Genomic DNA, 19,253 nt, shown 5'->3' with positions numbered 1-19,253 from the left:
AAAAAAAAAAAAAAAAAAAAAAAAGAGTGATTTTGTTCCACATGATATTGTGAGCTCAGGTCTCTTTTTCCCCTCTTCTTTCATTCCTAGCTAAGTCTCATCCTGCAAGATCTTTCTCGGATTTGAAAACAGCTGATAAACAACTGATTCCCATGAGATGACTGTTGATAATAGCTCAAAGTATTACTTCTCTCTAGAGGTATGTGTACTTTAGTAGAAAACTCAAAACCTTCAATTCCAAAGGAATTGCAGTCAAGTTAGCAGGGAATATTATACTAAAGAAGACCTCTTGGCAGTTACTCAAATTCCATTAAATAAATTCAAACTCAACAACTGTTTATTGTTATCTACCATACTGTCAGTCACAAAGATAAGACATGGTTCTTGCCCTTAAGATGCTAAGAATGGAAGAAGACCACACAGAAAATACTAGCTTTTGTTTACTGAATACCTACTAAATATTAGGTATTGACCTACTTTACATGTAAGTATCAAGTATTATACTTAGCACAGTGATTAGCAAATAATGTATGTTCAATATATTGTAGCCATGATAGTATAATTATAACCTTTGTAATTGCATTTAATCTTCACTTCTCTATAAAGTAGTTATCAGTGTTACTTTACAGATAAAAGGAAACTGAGGCCCAGAGGCTAGGTAATATGCTCAAGGCCATACAGCTATTAGGAGCCAGGATTCAGGCCCAGCACCATGGCTCATGCCTATAATCCCAGCACTTTGAGAGGCAAGCATATCACTTGAGGTCAGGAGCTTGAGACCAGCCTGGCCAACATGATGAAACACCATCTCTACCCAAAAATTCAAAAATTAGCCAGGCACGGCGGCATGCATCTGTAGTCCCAGCTACTCGGGAGGCTGAGGTGGGAGAACCACTTGAACCTGGGAGGCAGAGGTTGCAGTGAGCTGAGATCACACCACTGCAGTCCAGACAGGGTGACAGAGTGTAAAAAAAAAAACAAGGCCAGGTGGCTCACACCTGTAATCCTGGCACTTTGGGAGGCCGAGGAGGGCAGATCACCTGAGGTCAGGAGTTCAAGTCCAGCCTGACCAACATGGAAAAACCCTGTCTCTACCAAAAATACAAAATTATCCAGGGGTGGTGGCGCATGTATGTAATCCCAGCTACGCAGGAGGCTGAGGCAGGAGAATCACTCAAACCCAGGAGGCAAAGGTTGTGGTGAGCCGAGATCGTGCCATTGCACTCCAGCCTGGGTAACGAGCGAAACTCCATCTCAAAAAAGTCTCTGCTCCTCCTGTTCGGCAGACAGCCGCATATTCTCTTGCATTGGCAGTGCATCCCTGTGACACCATGGGGAAGGTGAAGGTTGGAGTCAACGGATTTGGTCGTACTGGGTGCCTGGTGCACCAGGACTGCTTTTAAGTCTGGTAAAGTGGATACTGTTGCCATCAATGACCCCTTCATTGACCTCAACTACATGGTCTACATGTTCCTGTATGATTGTACACATGGCAAATTCCATGGCACTGTCAAGGCTGAGAACGGGACTCTTGTCATCAATAGAAATCCCATCACCATCTTCCAGGAGTGAGATCCCTCCAAAATCACATGGGGCGATGCTGGTACTGAGTACATAGTGGAGTCCACTGGTGTCTTCACCAGCATGGAGAAGGCCGGGGCTCACTTGCAGGGGGGAGCCAAAAGGGTCAACATGTCTGTCCCCTCTGTTGACGCCCCCATGTTTGTGATGTGCGCGAACCATGAGAAGTATGACAACAGCCTCAAGATCGTCAGCAATGCCTCCTGCATCACCAACTGCTTAGCGCCCCTGGCCAAGGTCATCCATAACAACTTTGGTATCATAGAAGGATTCATGACCACAGTCCACGTCATCACTGCCACCCAGAAGACTGTAAATGGCCCCTCCAGGAAACTGTCGCGTGACAGCTGCAAGGCTCTCCAGGACATCATCCCTGTCTCTACTGGCACTGCCAAGGATGTAGGTAAGGTCATCCCTGAGGTGAACGGGAAGCTCACTGGCATGGCCTTCCATGTCCCCACTGCCAGTGCGTCAGTGGTGGACCTGACTTGTTGTCTGGAAAAACCTGCCAATATGATGACATCAAGAAGGTGGTGAAGTAGGCATCGGAGGGCCCCCTCAAGGACATCCTGGGCTACACTGGGCACCAGGTGGTCTCCTCCAACTTCAACAGCGACACCTACTCTTCTACCTTTGATGCTGGGGCTGCCATTGCCCTCAACGACCACTTTGTCAAGCTAATTTCCTGGTATGACGATGAATTTGGCTATAGCAACAGGGTGGTGCACCTCATGGCCCACATTGCCTCCAAGGAGTAAGAACCCTGGACCACCAGCCCAGCGAGAGCATGAGAGGAAGAGAGAGGCACTCACTGCTGGGGAGTCCCTGCCACAATCAGTCCCCTACCAGACTGAATCTCCCCTCCTCACAGTCTCCATGCAGACCCCTTGGAGAGGGAGGGGCCTAGGGAGCCCTACCTTGTCATGTACCATCAATAAAGTCCCCTGTGCTCAGTGAAAAAAACAAAAAAACGAACAACAACAAAAAAAGAAACAATTAAAAAACCCATAAAAAATTAAAAATAGTAATAATAAAAATTGTTTAAAAAACCCCACCAATAAAAAAGAGCCAGGATTCTGGATCACGAGGTCAGGAGTTCAAGACCAGCCTGGCTAATATGGTGAAACCCCGTCTCTACTAAAATTCAAAAATTAGCCGGGCATGGTGGTAAGCACCTGTAGTCCCGGCTACTCGTGAGGCTGAGGCAGCAGAATCGCTTGAACCCAGGAGGCGGAGTTGCAGTGAACCGAGATCACGCCATCGCACTCCAGCCTGGGCAACAGAGTGAGATAGGAGCCTCACCCTGTGGAGCCAGGATTCAAACTCAGGCCTGTATAATTCTATAATTTGTGCTATTAACCCCTATATAATATTCAATATTTCTATAAAATTAATAGGTGTTTAATTTCATTTGGAAGTCTGAGGAACTGGCTAACAAGAATATGCTGTAAAGAGAAAGTGATATTTAAGTTGGATCCTGAATGACAAGTGGGAAAGAAAGGGGGTAAGAGTAGAGTTTGGTCCACGTTAAAAATGATGAGGGTCTGAACAAAGGAAGTGGCAACAAGTATAAAGAGGGGAAGTTACAAGAGACAAGCAGGAGATAATCTCTTAAAGAACCTTTGTGATGTACCAGATGTGAGCAGTGAGGGAAAGGTATCAAGGATGACTCACAAGTTTCTAGTATGGGTGACTGGGTAGAAGTATTCCCACTACTAAAATTGAGAAAGTACTAGAGAAAGGGATGGAGAGAGGAGGACTTTAGGGACAAAGTATGACTTTTCTTTGAACTTTGTGAATTTGAAGTACATTTGGGACAAGTAAGCAAGGAAATCTGTCAGGCAACTGGAAATCATGGTCAAATTTAGGAAAGATGTCAGGGCAGGGAATGGATATTTGGGAGTCACTGCTATACCTACAGTAGTTTGAAATAATAATTGTGTAAGAGACTGACACATAGGTAGTACTCATGCTATCTTACGTGTACGGCTCGTCTTAACACTGAGAATATACTGAACTCTGAAAATAAGCAGGGCTGTAACATGTCCCCACAAATCAACATATGCCCAACACCTCCATCTTTACAGAAAAAAAAGAAAACTGTTGGGAATGGAGTGTAACTGATATCTGAGGACAACAACTCAGACAGCCGTTAGTCTTTTAACCCTGCATCCTCAAAATACCTGGTAAACTAGATGATCAATAAATATGTGATGAACAGAAAGCATGAATGAAGGAAGCACAAAGAATGAAACAGAATTTCCAATGTTACTCAGCTTAAGTAGGGGGATGGACACTAGAAACTAGGTGCTCTCAATCTTGTGTACTTTACATTCCAGAGGTTTCTCCAAGCCTCCTTCCTCACTTGTCCCTCAATAATTAACTTGTTCTGAAAAATATCAACATACTTTAAAATCTCAAACTACAGTATAAATGTTCCCTTCAAAATCTCATATTGGGCTGGGTATGGTGCCTTATGCCTGTAAGCCCAGCACTTTGGGATTGCCGAGGTGGGAAGATCATTTGAGCCCAAGAGTTTGAGACTAGACTGGCAACATAGTGAAACCCTGTGTCTACAAAAACAAAACAAAACAAAAATAGCCACATGTGGTGGCATGTGTCTGTAGTCCCAGCTACTTGCAAGGCTGAGGTAGGAGGATTGCTTGAGCCTGGGAGGTCAAGGCTGCAGTGGACTGTGATTATGCCACTGCAGTAGGCTGTGAATGACAGGGCAAGACCCCATCTCTAAGAAAAAAAAAAAAAATCCCATATTGATAAAAGTCATCTATAAAAAAGTCCACAGTTAATTAACATCATATTTAATAATTAAGACTGAAAGTTACTCCTTAAAATCAGTGAAGAAGTTAAGGATATCTGCTCTTGCCACTTCTATTCAACATTGTACTGGAGGTTATAGTTAGAAAAATTAGGCAAGAAATAAAGAAAAAAGACATCGAGATTGTAAGTAAGAAGTAAAATGATCTCAATTTGCAGATAACATGATCTCATATATAGAAAACCCTAAGGAATGCACAAAAATCATATCAGAGTCAACAAATGAATTACACAAGGTTGTAAGATACAAGATCAGTATAGACAAAACAATAGTATTTCTGTACTCTAGGAATGAATAATCCAAATATGAAATTGAGAAAACAATTCCATTTATAATAATAACTAAAAAAATAAAATCCTGAGGAATAAATTTAACAAAAGAAGTGCAAGATTTTGGTATACAACCCCTAAATGTGACTGGCTTAAAAAAAAAAAAAAGAAAAGAAAAAACAGGGTTGAGCACGGTAGCTCATGCTTGTAATCCCTGCACTTTGGGAGGCCAAGGCAGGCGGATCACTTGAGGCCAGGAGTTCGAAACCAGCCTGGGCCAACATGGTGAAACCCGATCTCTACTAAAAATACAAAAAATTAGCTGGGCGTAGTGGTGCGCACCTGTAGTCCCAGTTATTCGGGAGGCTGAAACAGGAGAATTGCTTGAAACTGGTGGGTGAAGGTTGCAGTGAGCCAAGCCAAGATTGTGCCACTGTACCCCTGCCTGGGGGACAGAGTAAGACTCTGTCTCAAAAAAAAAAAAAAAAAAGTGCAAGATTTATACACTAAAACTACAAAACATCATTGATGGAAATTAAAGAAGTTCTAAATAAATGGAAAGACATCTCATGTTCATGGATTGGAAGATTTTATATTGTTAAGTTGCAGAACTCTCCAAACTGACAGATTCAATACAATCTCCATCAAAATTCCAGCCTGCTTCTTGCAGAAATTGACAAGCTGATCCTAAAATTCATATGGAAATACAAAGGACTCAGAATAGCCAAAACAATCTCAAAAAGAAGAATAAAGTTGAAAGACTCACAATTCTCAACACTTACTACAAAGATAAGTAACCAAGATTATAATACTGCCATACGGATAGACATGTTGATCAATGAAACAAAACTAAGCGTCTAGACAAAAGCCTATACATTTATGGTCAATTAATTTTCAACAAGGATGTCAAGAAAATCCAATGCAGGGTAAGAATAGTCTTTTCAATAACTGGTGCTAGGAAAACTGCATATCTACATGTAAAAGAATGAAGCTGGATCTCTACTTCACACCATATAGAAAAAATAACTCAAAATGGATCAAAGACCTAAATGTGAGAGCTATAACCATAAAAATCTTAGAAGACACTAATATCCAGAATATATTCTTACAAAGACAACCTAATTAAAATATCGACAAAGAATCAGGTATCTTCAAAGGAGATATACAAGCACATAAGCACATGAAAAGATGCTCTGAATCATTAGTTATTAAAGAAATGCAAGTCAAAACCACAATGAGATACCACTTTACACCCACCAGGATGGCTATTAAACAAATGAACAATAACAAGTATTGTTGAAAGTATGGGGAAATTGGAATCCTTGTACATTGCTAGTGGGAATGTAAAATGGCACAGCCATTTACATTCTGGCAAACAGTTTGCCAGCTCCAAACAAAGTTAAACAAAGAGTTACTATATAACCCAGCAATTCTATCCCTAGGTATATAATGAAAAAAACTGAAGACATATGTCCACACAAAAACTTGTGTATGAATGTTCATAGCAGCACTATCCATAACAGTCAAAATAAGGGAAAAAACCAAATATCCATCACCTGATGAATGGATAAACAAATGTGGTATATCTACATAATGGAATATTATTCAACCATAAAGAGGAAAGGAGTACTGCTGATACATGCTACAAAATGAATTATGCTAAGTGAAAGGAGTCAGACACAAAAGGCCACTTTTTTTTTTTTTTTTTTTTGAGATGGAGTCTCGCTCTGTCGCCCAGTCTGGAGTGCAATGACGCAATCTTGCCTCATTGCAACCTCCACCTCCCGGGTTCAAGCAATTCTCCTGCCTCAGCCTCCCAAGTAGCTGGGACTATAGGCAAGTGTCACCATGCCCGGCTAATTTTTGTATTTTTAGTAGAGACAGGGTTTCACCATGTTGGTCAGGCTGGTCTCGAACTCCTGACTTCATGATCTGCCCACCTCAGCCTCCCAAAGTGCTGGGATTACAGGCGTGACCCATTGTGCCCGGCCAAAGGCCACAGATTATATGACTCCACTTACATGAAATTTCTAGAGAGACAGAAGTAGACTGCCAGGGGCTGAGGAAAATGAAGAATGAGGGTGACTACTGATGGGTACAGAATTTCTTTTTGAGGAAATGAAAATATTCTGGAATTTGTGATGTGATGGTTACACAGTTTGTGAATACAGTACAAACCACTGAATTGTATACTGAAAAAAAAAAAAAAAAAAACACGATTTCTAAATTTTTAAAAAAAACTGTATGAGGGAAAAACAAAAACAAAAAAAAAAACCATATAACCTGTCTAGCTAACCTCTCACAAAAAATTTTCCAGTTATCAGTTGTTAAATGGGTTCTGGAAACACTACTTTTTAAAATAATAACCAGGAAAAGGCAGGAACATTCAAGCCATCTGATAAACATGCAAAAAGCTGAAATTCTACCCACAGCTTAGGCCATCAGCCATCATTTCTCAATCTTCCATTCACATGAAATTTAAGTTTATAACATAGAAGATTTTCTTTTCTTTTTTTTTTTTTTTTTGAGATGGAGTCTCGCTCTGTTGTCCAGGCTAGAGTGCAATGGCGTGATCTCTGCTCACTTCAATCTCTGCCTCCCAGGTTCAAGCGATCCTCTCACCTCAGTCTCCCAAGTAGCTGGGATTACAAGTGTGCATCACCACACCTGGCTAATTTTATATTTTTAGAGACAGGGTTTCACCATGTTGGCCAGGCTGGTTTCAAACTCCTCACTTTAAGTGATCCTCCTGCCTCAGCCTCCCAAAGTGCTGGGATTACAGATTTGAGCTACTGTGCCCAGCCTATAATATAGAAGATTTTCAAAGATTTTCCCAGATTTCCTGAAATTCTTATGTCAGGCTCTTGGTAAAAGCCTACTATTAGGCAGTCAATTCTGATCTGATTTCTTCAAACCAAAGTGCTGACAACAGTTCCAAAGAGCAGTCTCAGAGCTGCTAGCATAATTACTTTAATTGGAAGCTCTTTCTCTCCAGTTATGCAAGGAGTGTTTAGCTTTTATAACTTATCTCAAACCAATTTTGAGGTAAGTTTTGAGCAGATCAACATTAAGTCTTTAAAATTGCAAAACTACTCTCCCCCTACATACTCACCACCATCAGTTTAAAAAAACCAAACACCCAGACTTCTGAAGACAATCACAAATGAAGATAAAAAATTGGTTTAAGTTATAAAAAGCTAAACACAGAAGAAAATAAAATCTATAATAATTTGTCATAGTATAGAATGTATACTTTTAGAGAATATAAATTAAAATATACCCTGCTAACATTTCTCCCCATTTCTGTCCTGTCAAAAGATCATTAAGGGTATGGTATGTTAAAGAAGATTTCTTTTGGAAATGCCTATACCTGATATTATAAATGTCAAAGAGTACTCTTAGACAACAGGCTGAAAGTACTGTATTCCTGCCTCATTTTAACATTTAAAAGGAACAAGAAATAAATCCAAAATACATTTCTCTATTGCACCAAAATTTCCTTTTTTTTTTTAACCACAAATGTATTAAAAGTTAAATCTAAACATCTATGTAAACATCGAACAGACAAAAGGTCTAGGCTGTTCAACATAGAAATCCATATAGAAAATTACACAGAAAAAAGATGGGTTTGTTTTTGTGCAACTTCCTTAACTCAAATATTACTCCAGCAGAGGAAAAGAAAACATGAAAGACAGCCCTTTCCTTTTATACAACTAGAAATCTCATAAGCTTAGGTATTGAGCAAGCTTATCAACAAAAGTAAATTATGTTAACTGACATCACAGACACCTCTTTCCAAAGAGAAGAAAGCAGGTCAACATTAAGTCTTTAAAAATTGTAAAACTACTCTCTTCCTACATACTCACCACCATCAGTTTAAAAAAACAAACACCCAGACTTCTGAAGACAATCACAAATGAAGATAAAAAATTGGTTTGAGACAAGTTATAAAAAGCTAAACACAGAAGATAAGTTTCATAGTCCAGGGTGAGATCACATCAACTGTAAGAAAATCTAGCAAAGCAGGGCCAAACCAGGTCAGATGTCTAATGGAAAAATTAAGGATGCTTAAAGGGACAAGGTTGAGATACATGAGGTATAGATCATGCCCAAGCCAGTCCTGAACCAATAATCTCAGCCAGTTCCACAACATTAAAGAAATTCTTCTCTTAAGAATCTGGTAGAATGAAGTACAATTTTTATGTTCTTCCTTTTACTTTTCTGCATTTTCCAAATTCTTTACAATAAAGCACTTATAGATTTCAATGCCAGAATGCTGAAACCTCGGTAGTAGAAAATAATCTCAAAGAAACATAAAACCAAGTGGACAGGTTGCTGTAAACTCACAAGATGAAGGCATTCTCACTTGCCAAGTAGACAGTTTGCCCTGGGTGCATTAGAGATAACAATGCTTGCACTTTGCCCAATCTTCTCTCTGACAAAATAGGCTTTTGTCTCAAATCACCAGATGCCTCAGCATTAGTTAGCCAAGTGCCAGGGCCCTAGAGCCTAGATAACACAGCTGGAGCTTGGTACTCCTATACGGAGATTAAGAAACAATCTCCAGCCCACAACTCTATTAAGCAAACTTTGACAGCTGCCAGGGCCAGTAAAGAATAATGAAGGGACAGGGATCCAGTGGCACAGTTGCACCCCTTTCCCACACCAATACTCCTCTTCCCATTTTCCTCAGATGGCTCACTCTGCTGCCAACTCCAGGTCTTACTGGTCTCCTTAGCCATTAGGGCTGTCCATTTTAAAAAACCACACTGGCAATGATGGGCTTTTAGTAAAACTCAAACACTTCAAAATAAATTGAGAGTTCCCTGCTTAGGGTATTTTCATAAAGGTTATAAGCCTTGCTTCTACCTAAATTTCTCCTGGCTGTCGTCTTGGCAGCAGAATATTAATAGGCTGTCTTAAAAGAGTTGTAAAACACTCAGTATCCAATCATTTCCTGTACCTTGAAATGTTAACACTAAGGGAAGGACAGGGAGGAAAAAATAAGGAAAGGAAAAAAAAAATCCTCCTCTCAGGGAAATGCCTACACCCCAGAGATCAAGTCCAAGCTCTCTCCCTACTGCATTTTCAGCCACACAAAAGCCAAAGCCAAGAACAAGCCTCCATTTACAGAGGCTTCCACAAATTTCTCTCCTCTGCCAACTCTGGAGCCAGGATGAGAGACTTTGTTGGCACATGCCAGCTCTTGTTTATGAGCTGGTTACCACCTCAAAGGCTGCTTGGCCCAAGGTCTGCCTTCTCTTTACAGGATCTTTCAAACTTCAAAAAGGGATCTTTTCTTGGACTCCTCTCAAGACATGGACGTGGGTTACTTAACCTGTTGCTTCCAGCTTGGGTGCTATCCAAGGACTTCTCTGGGAGTAGCCAACATTATCTAATATGGAACGACTTTCTACCCACCTTTACAAAGTAAAGAAGAACGGAAAGATTTTACATTAAAAGTAAAAGCAAACCCTTTCAGAAATAACTTCAGTGGCCATCAGGTAAAGATAGCAGCTGAAGCGACCAAAATCAGGTGAGCCTCTCCTTTGCTGTCATAGTATAGCAGAGAAGGTGGGAAGAAAGATGATAAAAGAATCTCTTCGGCCGGGCGCAGTGGCTCAAGCCTGTAATCCCAGCACTTTGGGAGGCCGAGACAGGCGGATCACGAGGTCAGGAGATTGAGACCATCCTGGCTAACATGGTGAAACCCTGTCTCTACTATAAAAATACAAAAAAAAAATAGCCGGGCGAGGTGGCGGGCGCCTATAGTCCCAGCTACTCGGGAGGCTGAGGCAGGGGAATGGCGTGAACCCGGGAGGAGGAGCTTGCAGTGAGCTGAGATCGGCCACTGCACTCCAGCCTGGGCAACAGAGCGAGACTCTGTCTCAAGAAAAAAACAAACAAACAAAAAAGAATCTCTTCGGCTGATAATTTAATTCTGTCCTGTACCCAGAGCTTATTTCTGAAATCTTGTAATAGAAATTTCCCTTGGTTGAATTCCATATCCTAACAGCTAGGAATTGAAGAGACATTTGGAAGTCAGTCAGGCTACTTTTTGCTGTCTTCCCATTCTATCGTGAACTCTTTTCTCCCTTAACTTCACCTCACCTTTTAGAGATTTGGGGAGAATACCAGAACGCGTGGGGAAAATATTAGCCAAAATTTAAGAAAATGTGAATAAAAAAATAAAAGAAAATAGAGATTTGGGGAGAATAAAAACTGAGACACAGGTTAGGGAGCCTGGCTAATTGCCTTTGTTTTTCTAACTTCTATGGAAACAACATTCACAACAGAAAACTACCTATCTCATATATGTACAACTCTGCATTTTCATAAACTGAACACACAGTCATGTAAATAGCATCCACAACAATAATATTTTAGCAAATAGTGCTCAAAAACTTTGCCCTCCAGGGGATATGTGACAGTGTCTGGGGACATTTTTGGTTGTCTTACCTTGGAGCGAATACGGTAAAGATATGGATGCTGTGAAACATCCTACAATAAACTGGACAACCCCAACAACAAAGAATTACCCTAGCCCCAAATGTCAATAGTGTTGTTGTTGAAAAATCCTGGTTACAGCAACCCAGAAACCTTCCTGTACTGCTTCTCCAGAAAGGACTTTCACCACAAAAATGCAAGACTCCTTTTGCTCTGGCAGAAAAGCTGCTGTAACATACTGCCATGAGGAGGTGGTACACAGCATAAATGATCACAGATGAAACTACTCACCTGCCTGGAAAAACAAGAGAGGCTGCAAGGAGAAAGGAAAATAGAACAAACATTTGTTGCTGACCTATAACTATCATACTATAACCTCCATATACTGTGCATTTACAGTGTACTTTTAGATCTTTTAAATTAAAACCAGATAAAATCTAAGGAAAATGAGATACGGAGAGGTAATTTGCAGAAGATCCTATATATATTAAATGGCAGTCAGTGCTGGGATTCAAACATAGGCCTGATTACAATGTCTATGCTTTCATTTTAATACTATTAGAAGTTGAGAGTTTAAGTAACTGAAAATTAGGTCAAAAAAGAAAAAAGGAAAACTAAAAAAGTTGAGAGTAATGATGCCAGGCAGGGAAAATATGGCAAGTGGTTACAATAAAAAGCAATGCTTTCAATGTTCATAAGTGGCATGAGAAAGGAACTTTTCCTTAAAGTGTGCCTCAATCCAATGAAACCAATTCTAACTACAAAACCAAGCAAATGCTATAACCTCTTTCAGTGGATTTTAAAATGTCTGTATAGACATATGCTCGCAGTTGTGGGTTTTGTATTCTCTCTGGGACACAAGGAAGCAGTTCCTAATATGCCATCGAAGGTAGCTACCTTCTTAGCGTTCCTCAGCGACCCATACTGAGCCCCCTTCATTCAACACAGACACATTCTTCCTGGGTAAGTGCACTCACCTCTGTGGCATCAATTACCATTTATGTGTTCACATTAATAACTCTTAAATCTTTAGATTTCCAGTTCTCTCTCACATATCCAGTCCTCAAGAGACATTTCTACTTGGTTGTTCATTCATTCAACTCCCTCTTCCAAATTAACTACCATTCATTCTTCAGATATTTACTCAAACTTCTTAATGGATATTTTCCCTGACCCAGCTCCCCTCGCCCCCAAAGAATGGGTCAGTTCCTAATTATAGGCTCTCAGCACCCTGTAACTTTCACTTTTATAATTTTAATAGTGTATAATGATAGATGTGCATATGATTGTTTGATTCCATTTTATCTCCCCTACTAAACCATATGCCCTAGAAAGAGCAGGATCAAATCTATTTTGCTTACCATTATTATCCCCAGCACAGGCAGCGCAAGCACCTCAAAACATGTCCAAAGTTAAACTCATTATCATTCCCTGCAAACTTGTCCCTCTTCAGTGTTCCCTCCTATCAGTAAGTGGTTCCATGAACAACTTGGTTCATGTCCAAAATCTGGACATGACTCTTGACTTCCTTCAATCTCTTCCCAACATGGTATCAATTACCAAGATGCTATCAATTGAACTTCTATTCTCTCAAATCTACCCACTTTGCTCCTTTCCTATTAATACTATTCTGGTCCAGCTGTCTGCCAATCTTAATAGGTCTATGCTAACTATGCTAACAGGTTCTTAACTGCCTCCAATCTTGCTCTCCAATCCCCTCTGCAGATGACATAAAAAGTAATTCTTTAAAAACTCAAAAATCAATCACTGTAATCTACTAAAAAGTCTAACAACACTTTTCTGCAGCTGTTAGGATGAAATCCAAATCCTTTAACAAGGCTTTTAAGGCCTTCTACTATCTGACCCCATAGCACTCCAGCCTCATCTTACCATTGTATTCCTCCTCCTCTAGTCATAGTGAACTTCTTCCAGTTCTTCTCATGCCCCAAGATTAGTCTTACCACTGAACCTTTGATTATGCTATTCTCTCACCTGGCACAAGCCTTTTGCCCTCTGTCTATCACCTGTCTAATTCTAGCTTATCCCTTTGGGTCTCTATTTAACTATCAGAGAGGTTAGAGATCTCTGTCACCTCTTTTGATCAGAGATCTTCCTTGATCCTACACTATACTCTGGCCACCACTGCTATGTGTACCCACAATACCCTATGTTATCATTACTCATCAAAGTTTGTTACAATAACCAATTTATCTGTCTCCCCCATTAGAATATAAACTCCAGGAACCCGGCATGATGGCTCACACTTGTAATCCCAGCACTTTGGAAGGCCACGGTGGGTGGATCACTTGAGCCCAGGGGTTCAAAACCAGCCTGGGCAACATGGTGAAACCCTGTCTCTACAAAAAAATACAAAAACTGGCCAGGTGTGGTGGCATGCGCCTGTAGTCCTAAATACTTGGGAGGCTGAGTTGGGAGGATCATTTGAGCCCAGGAGGCAGAGGTTATAGTGGGCCAAGATTGTGCCACTGTACTCCAGCCTGGGTGACAGAGTGTCTAAAAAAAAATATATATATATATATGTATTTTTTTTAAATTTATGTATCATATACATACACACACTCCACGGAGCAGAGACCACATTCATTTCATTCAACTTCTGTTTTTTTTAAGATGGGGTCTTGCTATGTTGTCCAGGCTGGATTTGAACTCCTGGGCTCACAGGAACCTCCCAACTCAGCCTTCCAAGTAGCTGGAACTACAGGTGCGAGTCACCATGCCTGGCTTCAACTCTTTATCCTAAGTGCCAGCATACCGCATAGCACATGGTAGTTATTTAATAATTATTTGTTGGATGAACTAAATGAGAATCCATAAACTTGAACAGCTTGACTAGGACAGCCCTCCAACCTGTAAGTCCAGAAAAACATTAATTTTGTTATAAAGCATCCCATATAGGATCTGTTGAATCACAGGGAATTTTGTTTTGTTTTGTTTGAGACAGAATCTCCCTCCGTCGCCTAGGCTGGAATGCAGTGGCATGATCTCGGCTCACTGCAGCCTCCACTTCCCGGGTTCAAGTGATTCTCCTGCCTCAGACTCCTGAGAAGCTGGGACTACAGGCACGCACCACCACACCCACCCAATTTTTGTATTTTTAAGTAGAGATAGATTTTCACCATGTTGACCAGGCTGGTCTTGAACTCCTGACCTCAGGTGATCCACCTGCCTCGGCCTCCCAAAGTGCTGGGATTACAGGTGTGAGCCAGCGTGCCCAGCCGAGAGGTAATTTTAAAATCAGCTAATGCTGTATTATTAAAGCAAGAAGTTTAAAACTCCCAATTAAATAAGGAAGAGCCAGACAAACATTATCAAGTAAAAGGTTTCCAGAGTAAGGGTTAAAGAGAGAAGAAATTGATATAGTATAAGGGACTGCTGGAACCTGGTGAAAATTTTTAAAATCAGAATCATCCTGCGAGTTGATAAACTAAGACTGGACTTACTGTTCGGTAGCCTGATTAATTCTGGAAATGGTTCTGAAAGATACAGAAACACGTAAGCAGGATAAATGCAATTATAAGGAACCATCCCTAAGATAAGATCAATACAAGATTAACAAATATATATATATATTCTTTTTTTGTTTTTTTTTGAGACGGAGTCTCGCTCTGCCGCCCAGGCTGGAGTGCGGTGGCCGGATTTCAGCTCACTGCAAGCTCCGCCTCCCAGGTTTACGCCATTCTCCTGCCTCAGCCTCCCGAGTAGCTGGGACTACAAGCGCCCGCCACCTCGCCCGGCTGATTTTTTGTATTTTTTTAGTAGAGACGGGGTTTCACCGTGTTCACCAGGATGGTCTCGATCTCCTGACCTCGTGATCCGCCCGTCTCGGCCTCCCAAAGTGCTGGGAGCCACCGCGCCCGGCCAAATATATATATTCCTAATGAATGCCCAGTATATAGTGGCACCACAATAAAATCTAAGTTTTCTTTAAAAGTATTCTTTGGGTGGGCATGGTGGCTCACACCTGTAATCCAGCATTTTGGAGGACTGAGGCAGGAGGGTCACTTGAGTTCCGGAGTTTGAGACCAGCCTGGACGACATGGTGAAACCCCATCTCTACCAAAAATACAAAAATTAGCCGGGTGTAGGTGGTGGCGCATGCCTGTCATCCCAAATACTTGGGAGGCTGCGGCAGGAGAATCTCTTGAACTCAAGAGGCAGGATCGCACCACTGCACTTTAGCCTGGGCAACAGAGCGAGACTCTGTTTCAAAACAAAACAAAACACAAACAAACAAAAAAACCCCACCTCTATGAGGTTTCTGCTTAATTCAGCAAGACTGAATAAACAAAAAACAAATACAAATAAATTTTTAAAACTAAGAAATATACTGCATGGGGGCAGGGGAATGGAAGAGATTAAAGTAGGACTGGGCTGGCCCTTTTCTGCTTCAGGTTATTAGACGTAAAACAGGAAGGAGGGTGAAATATGACTAAGGAATAAGAACAATGAGAGATCTGAAAATTTTAGTTAAATATGAAAATGTCATTGGGGTTTTATTTTCCAACTATCTTCCCAGAATTTTCTCTGGCCTGAATGCCACTTCAGGTTGGTAATTTACTACGAACTACAGATAGCCCTACCTAACTTGGTTTCTAAACAAGTCGATCTTTTCTTCTGTGACATGAGGACATTTACCTGCTTAGTTCTTTTTTTTTTTTTTTTTTTGAGACAGAGTTTCGCTCTTATTGCCCATGCTGTAGTGCAATGGCGTGATCTCAGCTCACTGTAACCCTTGCCTCCCAGGTTCAAGCAATTCTCCTGCCTAGGCCTCCAGAGTAGCTGGGATTACATGTGTGTGCCACTACTACCAGTTAATTTGTTGTATTTTTAGTAGAAATGGGATTTCACCATGTTAGCTAGGCTGGTCTCGAACTCCTGACCTCAGGTTATTCGCCTGCCTCGGCCTCCCAAAGTGCTGGGATTACAGGCGTGAGCCACCGCGCCTGGCCTTACCTGCTTAGTTCTGAGGAGGTGATTCGATGGTTCAGAGGGGACATTATTTTAAGTCTTTAAGTCTCCTCTATCCTACCCATCCCCCCTTTAAAAAGAAGATCCATTTCACAAAGGCTGAGGGGCAAATACTAAGAGTTTCCCAAATCAATAAGCTTAAATTTCCATTTCTGGGAGCTTTGCCCTGGCCAAACTGCTTCCCAGGGAGAGGCGCATTGTGCTTTTCTTTTTCCCGAGTGATACTATATTGGCCTACACCCAGAGTTATTTTTACTCAGCTTTTCAACATGAAAACTTCTCTTTGGCCAGTCCTCCAGGGCAACTGCAATGCCTTGTCCAAGAGATGCCACCAGTCCGTGCCTAAAAGCACCAAGCCTTCAAATGAGGTACACTATTCACAGCAGTGTCATCTCTAGGCAGTAACAGCAATTTTGAACTATGGGTGAAACGTCTCACTGTCAAAAAAAAAAACAAAAAACACTCACCGTCAAAGGCAGTATAGCAGTTTTTCAAGATACAGACAATGCTGTACCCAGACTATAATGAATATCCAAGGTAGAACATATGAAAATGACTGCTTTTCCTGGTTATTTTATTTGAGAACAAAGGAGGAGCCCTTCCTAAATCTGCATAACTAAATATAATCCCATTTGCTTAAGGCAAGACCAACAACAAATGTAAAATGTTATTTCAGAAATAAAAACAACAACAAAAAATTAAAGCAGGATAAAAAAAAAAAGGCTGGGTGCAGTGGTTCACACCTGTAATCCCAGCACTTTGGGAGGCCGAGGTGGGAGGATCACTTGAACCCAGGAGTTCGAGGCCAGCCTGGCCAATACGGTGAAACCCATCACTACAAAAAATACAAAAATTAGCCAGGTGTGGTGGTACACGCTTGTAATCCTAGCTACTGGGGTGGCTACGGCAGGAGAATCACTTGAACCCGGGAGGTTGCAGTGAATCCAGATCGCACCACTGCACTCTAGCCTGGGACGACAGAGAGCGGCTCCGTCTCAAAAAAAAAGAAAAAACCAAGCATGGTTTAAGCTAGGTTCAGTAGTGCAGGCCTATAGTTCCAGTTACTCAGAAGGCAGAGGTGGGAGAATTGCTTCAGCCCAGGAGTTCAAGTCCAACCTGGGCAACGTAGTGAGACCCAGTCTCTTAAAAAAAAAAGGGCATAGTTTAGATAGAATCTAAAGGTGAAAGTGAGAAAAGGCTAGAAGGTGAAAGGTATACCTCAAAGGACCTACCAAAAGGCAATGGGCCTAAGAAAGCGAAACTAGGCTTAGAAATATTTATGTTGGTAAGAGGAGAACAGCTCTGCCTACATGATAGTTCTGTTCAATTCAAGGGTAAGATCTGAGGTTACCATACAGAAATAAAGGGAAGGAATTTGTGGGCACTGTGAGGAACATGAAGGTTGGGACTGAAATGTAAATACTATAATAATCATTACATTAAGCTATATTCATTCCATGGACTCAAAGCTTCCACTACATAGAGAATCTGGATCCTAAGATCTGCTCTATTGTCATAAAATACCTTTGTATACTAAATGGATAATATTTAACATTATAAAATCAACTATATGTAACTGGCAAAAAAAGAAAGGAAGGAACAAAAACCAATTTGAATGGTTTGGGCCTCATAGCTGTTCTGCATGAGTGTATGCACTGGAGGAAGCCAGAGATAGGAGATTTGAACTGGCTTTTTTTTTTTTTGGGGTGGGGGGGGGGGGGGGGTCTTGCTCTTGCCCAGGCTGGAGTGCAGTGGCGTGATCATGGTTCACTGCAGCCTCAACCTCCCAGGCTCAAGTGATCCTCCCGCCTCAGCCTCCCAAGTAGCTGGGACCACAGGCGCGTATCACCCCACCCAGTTAATTTTTTAGTTTTTTGTACAGACGGGGCCTCCCTATGTTTCTCAGGCTGGTTTTGAACTTCTGAGCTCAAGCGATCCTCCCACCTTGGCCTCTTGAAGTGCTGGGATTACAGGTGTAAACCACCATGCCCAGCCAATTGGCTAATTCCCTAAATCTGGTTTCCACTCCCATTTGCCTCTCATAATATAAGCATTTTACTAGGCTTAGGGTGATTCTAGTATTCACAAATACATATTTTTCATTAATATAGTCTAGCTCTCACACAAGTCAGCTCTTATGTGGGGACCTCAGCTGAAGAAATAATGGCTTGTCTCAATGCTAAAGAAAAAACTGATTGTGTTCAATTCATGGAGCCTGTATGTCAATCTTCAAGAAATCATCCTAAGAAATTCTGCAGGTAACTTCTGACTGAGTGCCTCACATCTTGACTTTAGAACCTAATCCTTGTAAGAGATGGGAAAGGACAGGAGAGATACTAGAAGCCAACAAAAATGAAAGAATTTCTCAGTCTCTTTCTGAAATTGTAATAAGCAATCAGCTTGTTTGATTTCAAATCCCTACATTCTCAATCCAAGCACATATGTACAAGCAAAATGAAAAATGCCTTATGGCATATTTTATTTAAAACAGACACTCTACCAGATGTTTAAGAATCTGCATAGTGATGAAATTAAGATCTAGTCTAATATGGTGTATATAAATGTGTAGTCACTTTGTATGATGAGTTTTTCCCCACATTTGCCAATTTTTTCTCCTCCTACTCACAGTGGTATATGAATTTGAGATACTAAAAAAAATCCATCTAAAGTACAGATTAATACAAATTCTGAGAACATAGGTAATGCATGTACCAGTACTAAAACCATACTTAAACTTCTAAATTTTATATTAAAGTATTTATTATTTAAATTTTATAAGAATTTAAGGTTATGTAATTATTATTTTGGCTAAAGTATGACATACCACAATGTTTTCTAGTATGAGTTTGCTATGCTTATTACCTGGATGAGGAAATAATCTGCACACCAAACCCATGTGACACACAATTTATCCATCTAATAAACCTGCAACATGTATCCCTAAACCTAAAGGTTTTTTTAAAAAACGTATGTGTTTGCTGCACAATTAGGTATGTGTTCATCTCTGATAACAATTAGCATTCTAATTACTCTTCTTCAGGCATAAGACTTAAAATCTCAGCAAGGAAATACTTTATACCCCAAAACATTAATGCTCTTTTTGATTTCAAAGAAATTGTATTTATTTAAAA

General features: G+C 40.8%; 1 protein-coding gene and 1 pseudogene across 1 annotated transcript in view; one reads left to right on the top strand and one right to left on the bottom strand.

Moving 5' to 3' along the window:
- ZNF609 (zinc finger protein 609) overlaps nt 1–19,253 on the bottom strand; it is a 207,227-nt gene that overhangs the window by 174,714 nt on the left and 13,260 nt on the right. The window lies entirely within an intron of this gene.
- LOC108537509 (glyceraldehyde-3-phosphate dehydrogenase pseudogene) lies at nt 1,212–2,360 on the top strand (annotated as a pseudogene).

This window comes from Rhinopithecus bieti, unplaced genomic scaffold, assembly GCF_001698545.2.
Source record: "Rhinopithecus bieti isolate Rb0 unplaced genomic scaffold, ASM169854v2 scaffold_13262, whole genome shotgun sequence".
Lineage (NCBI taxonomy): Eukaryota > Metazoa > Chordata > Mammalia > Primates > Cercopithecidae > Rhinopithecus > Rhinopithecus bieti.
The sequence above is the reverse complement of the archived record's forward strand: the minus strand, read 5'-3'. Positions and strand labels throughout refer to the sequence as shown.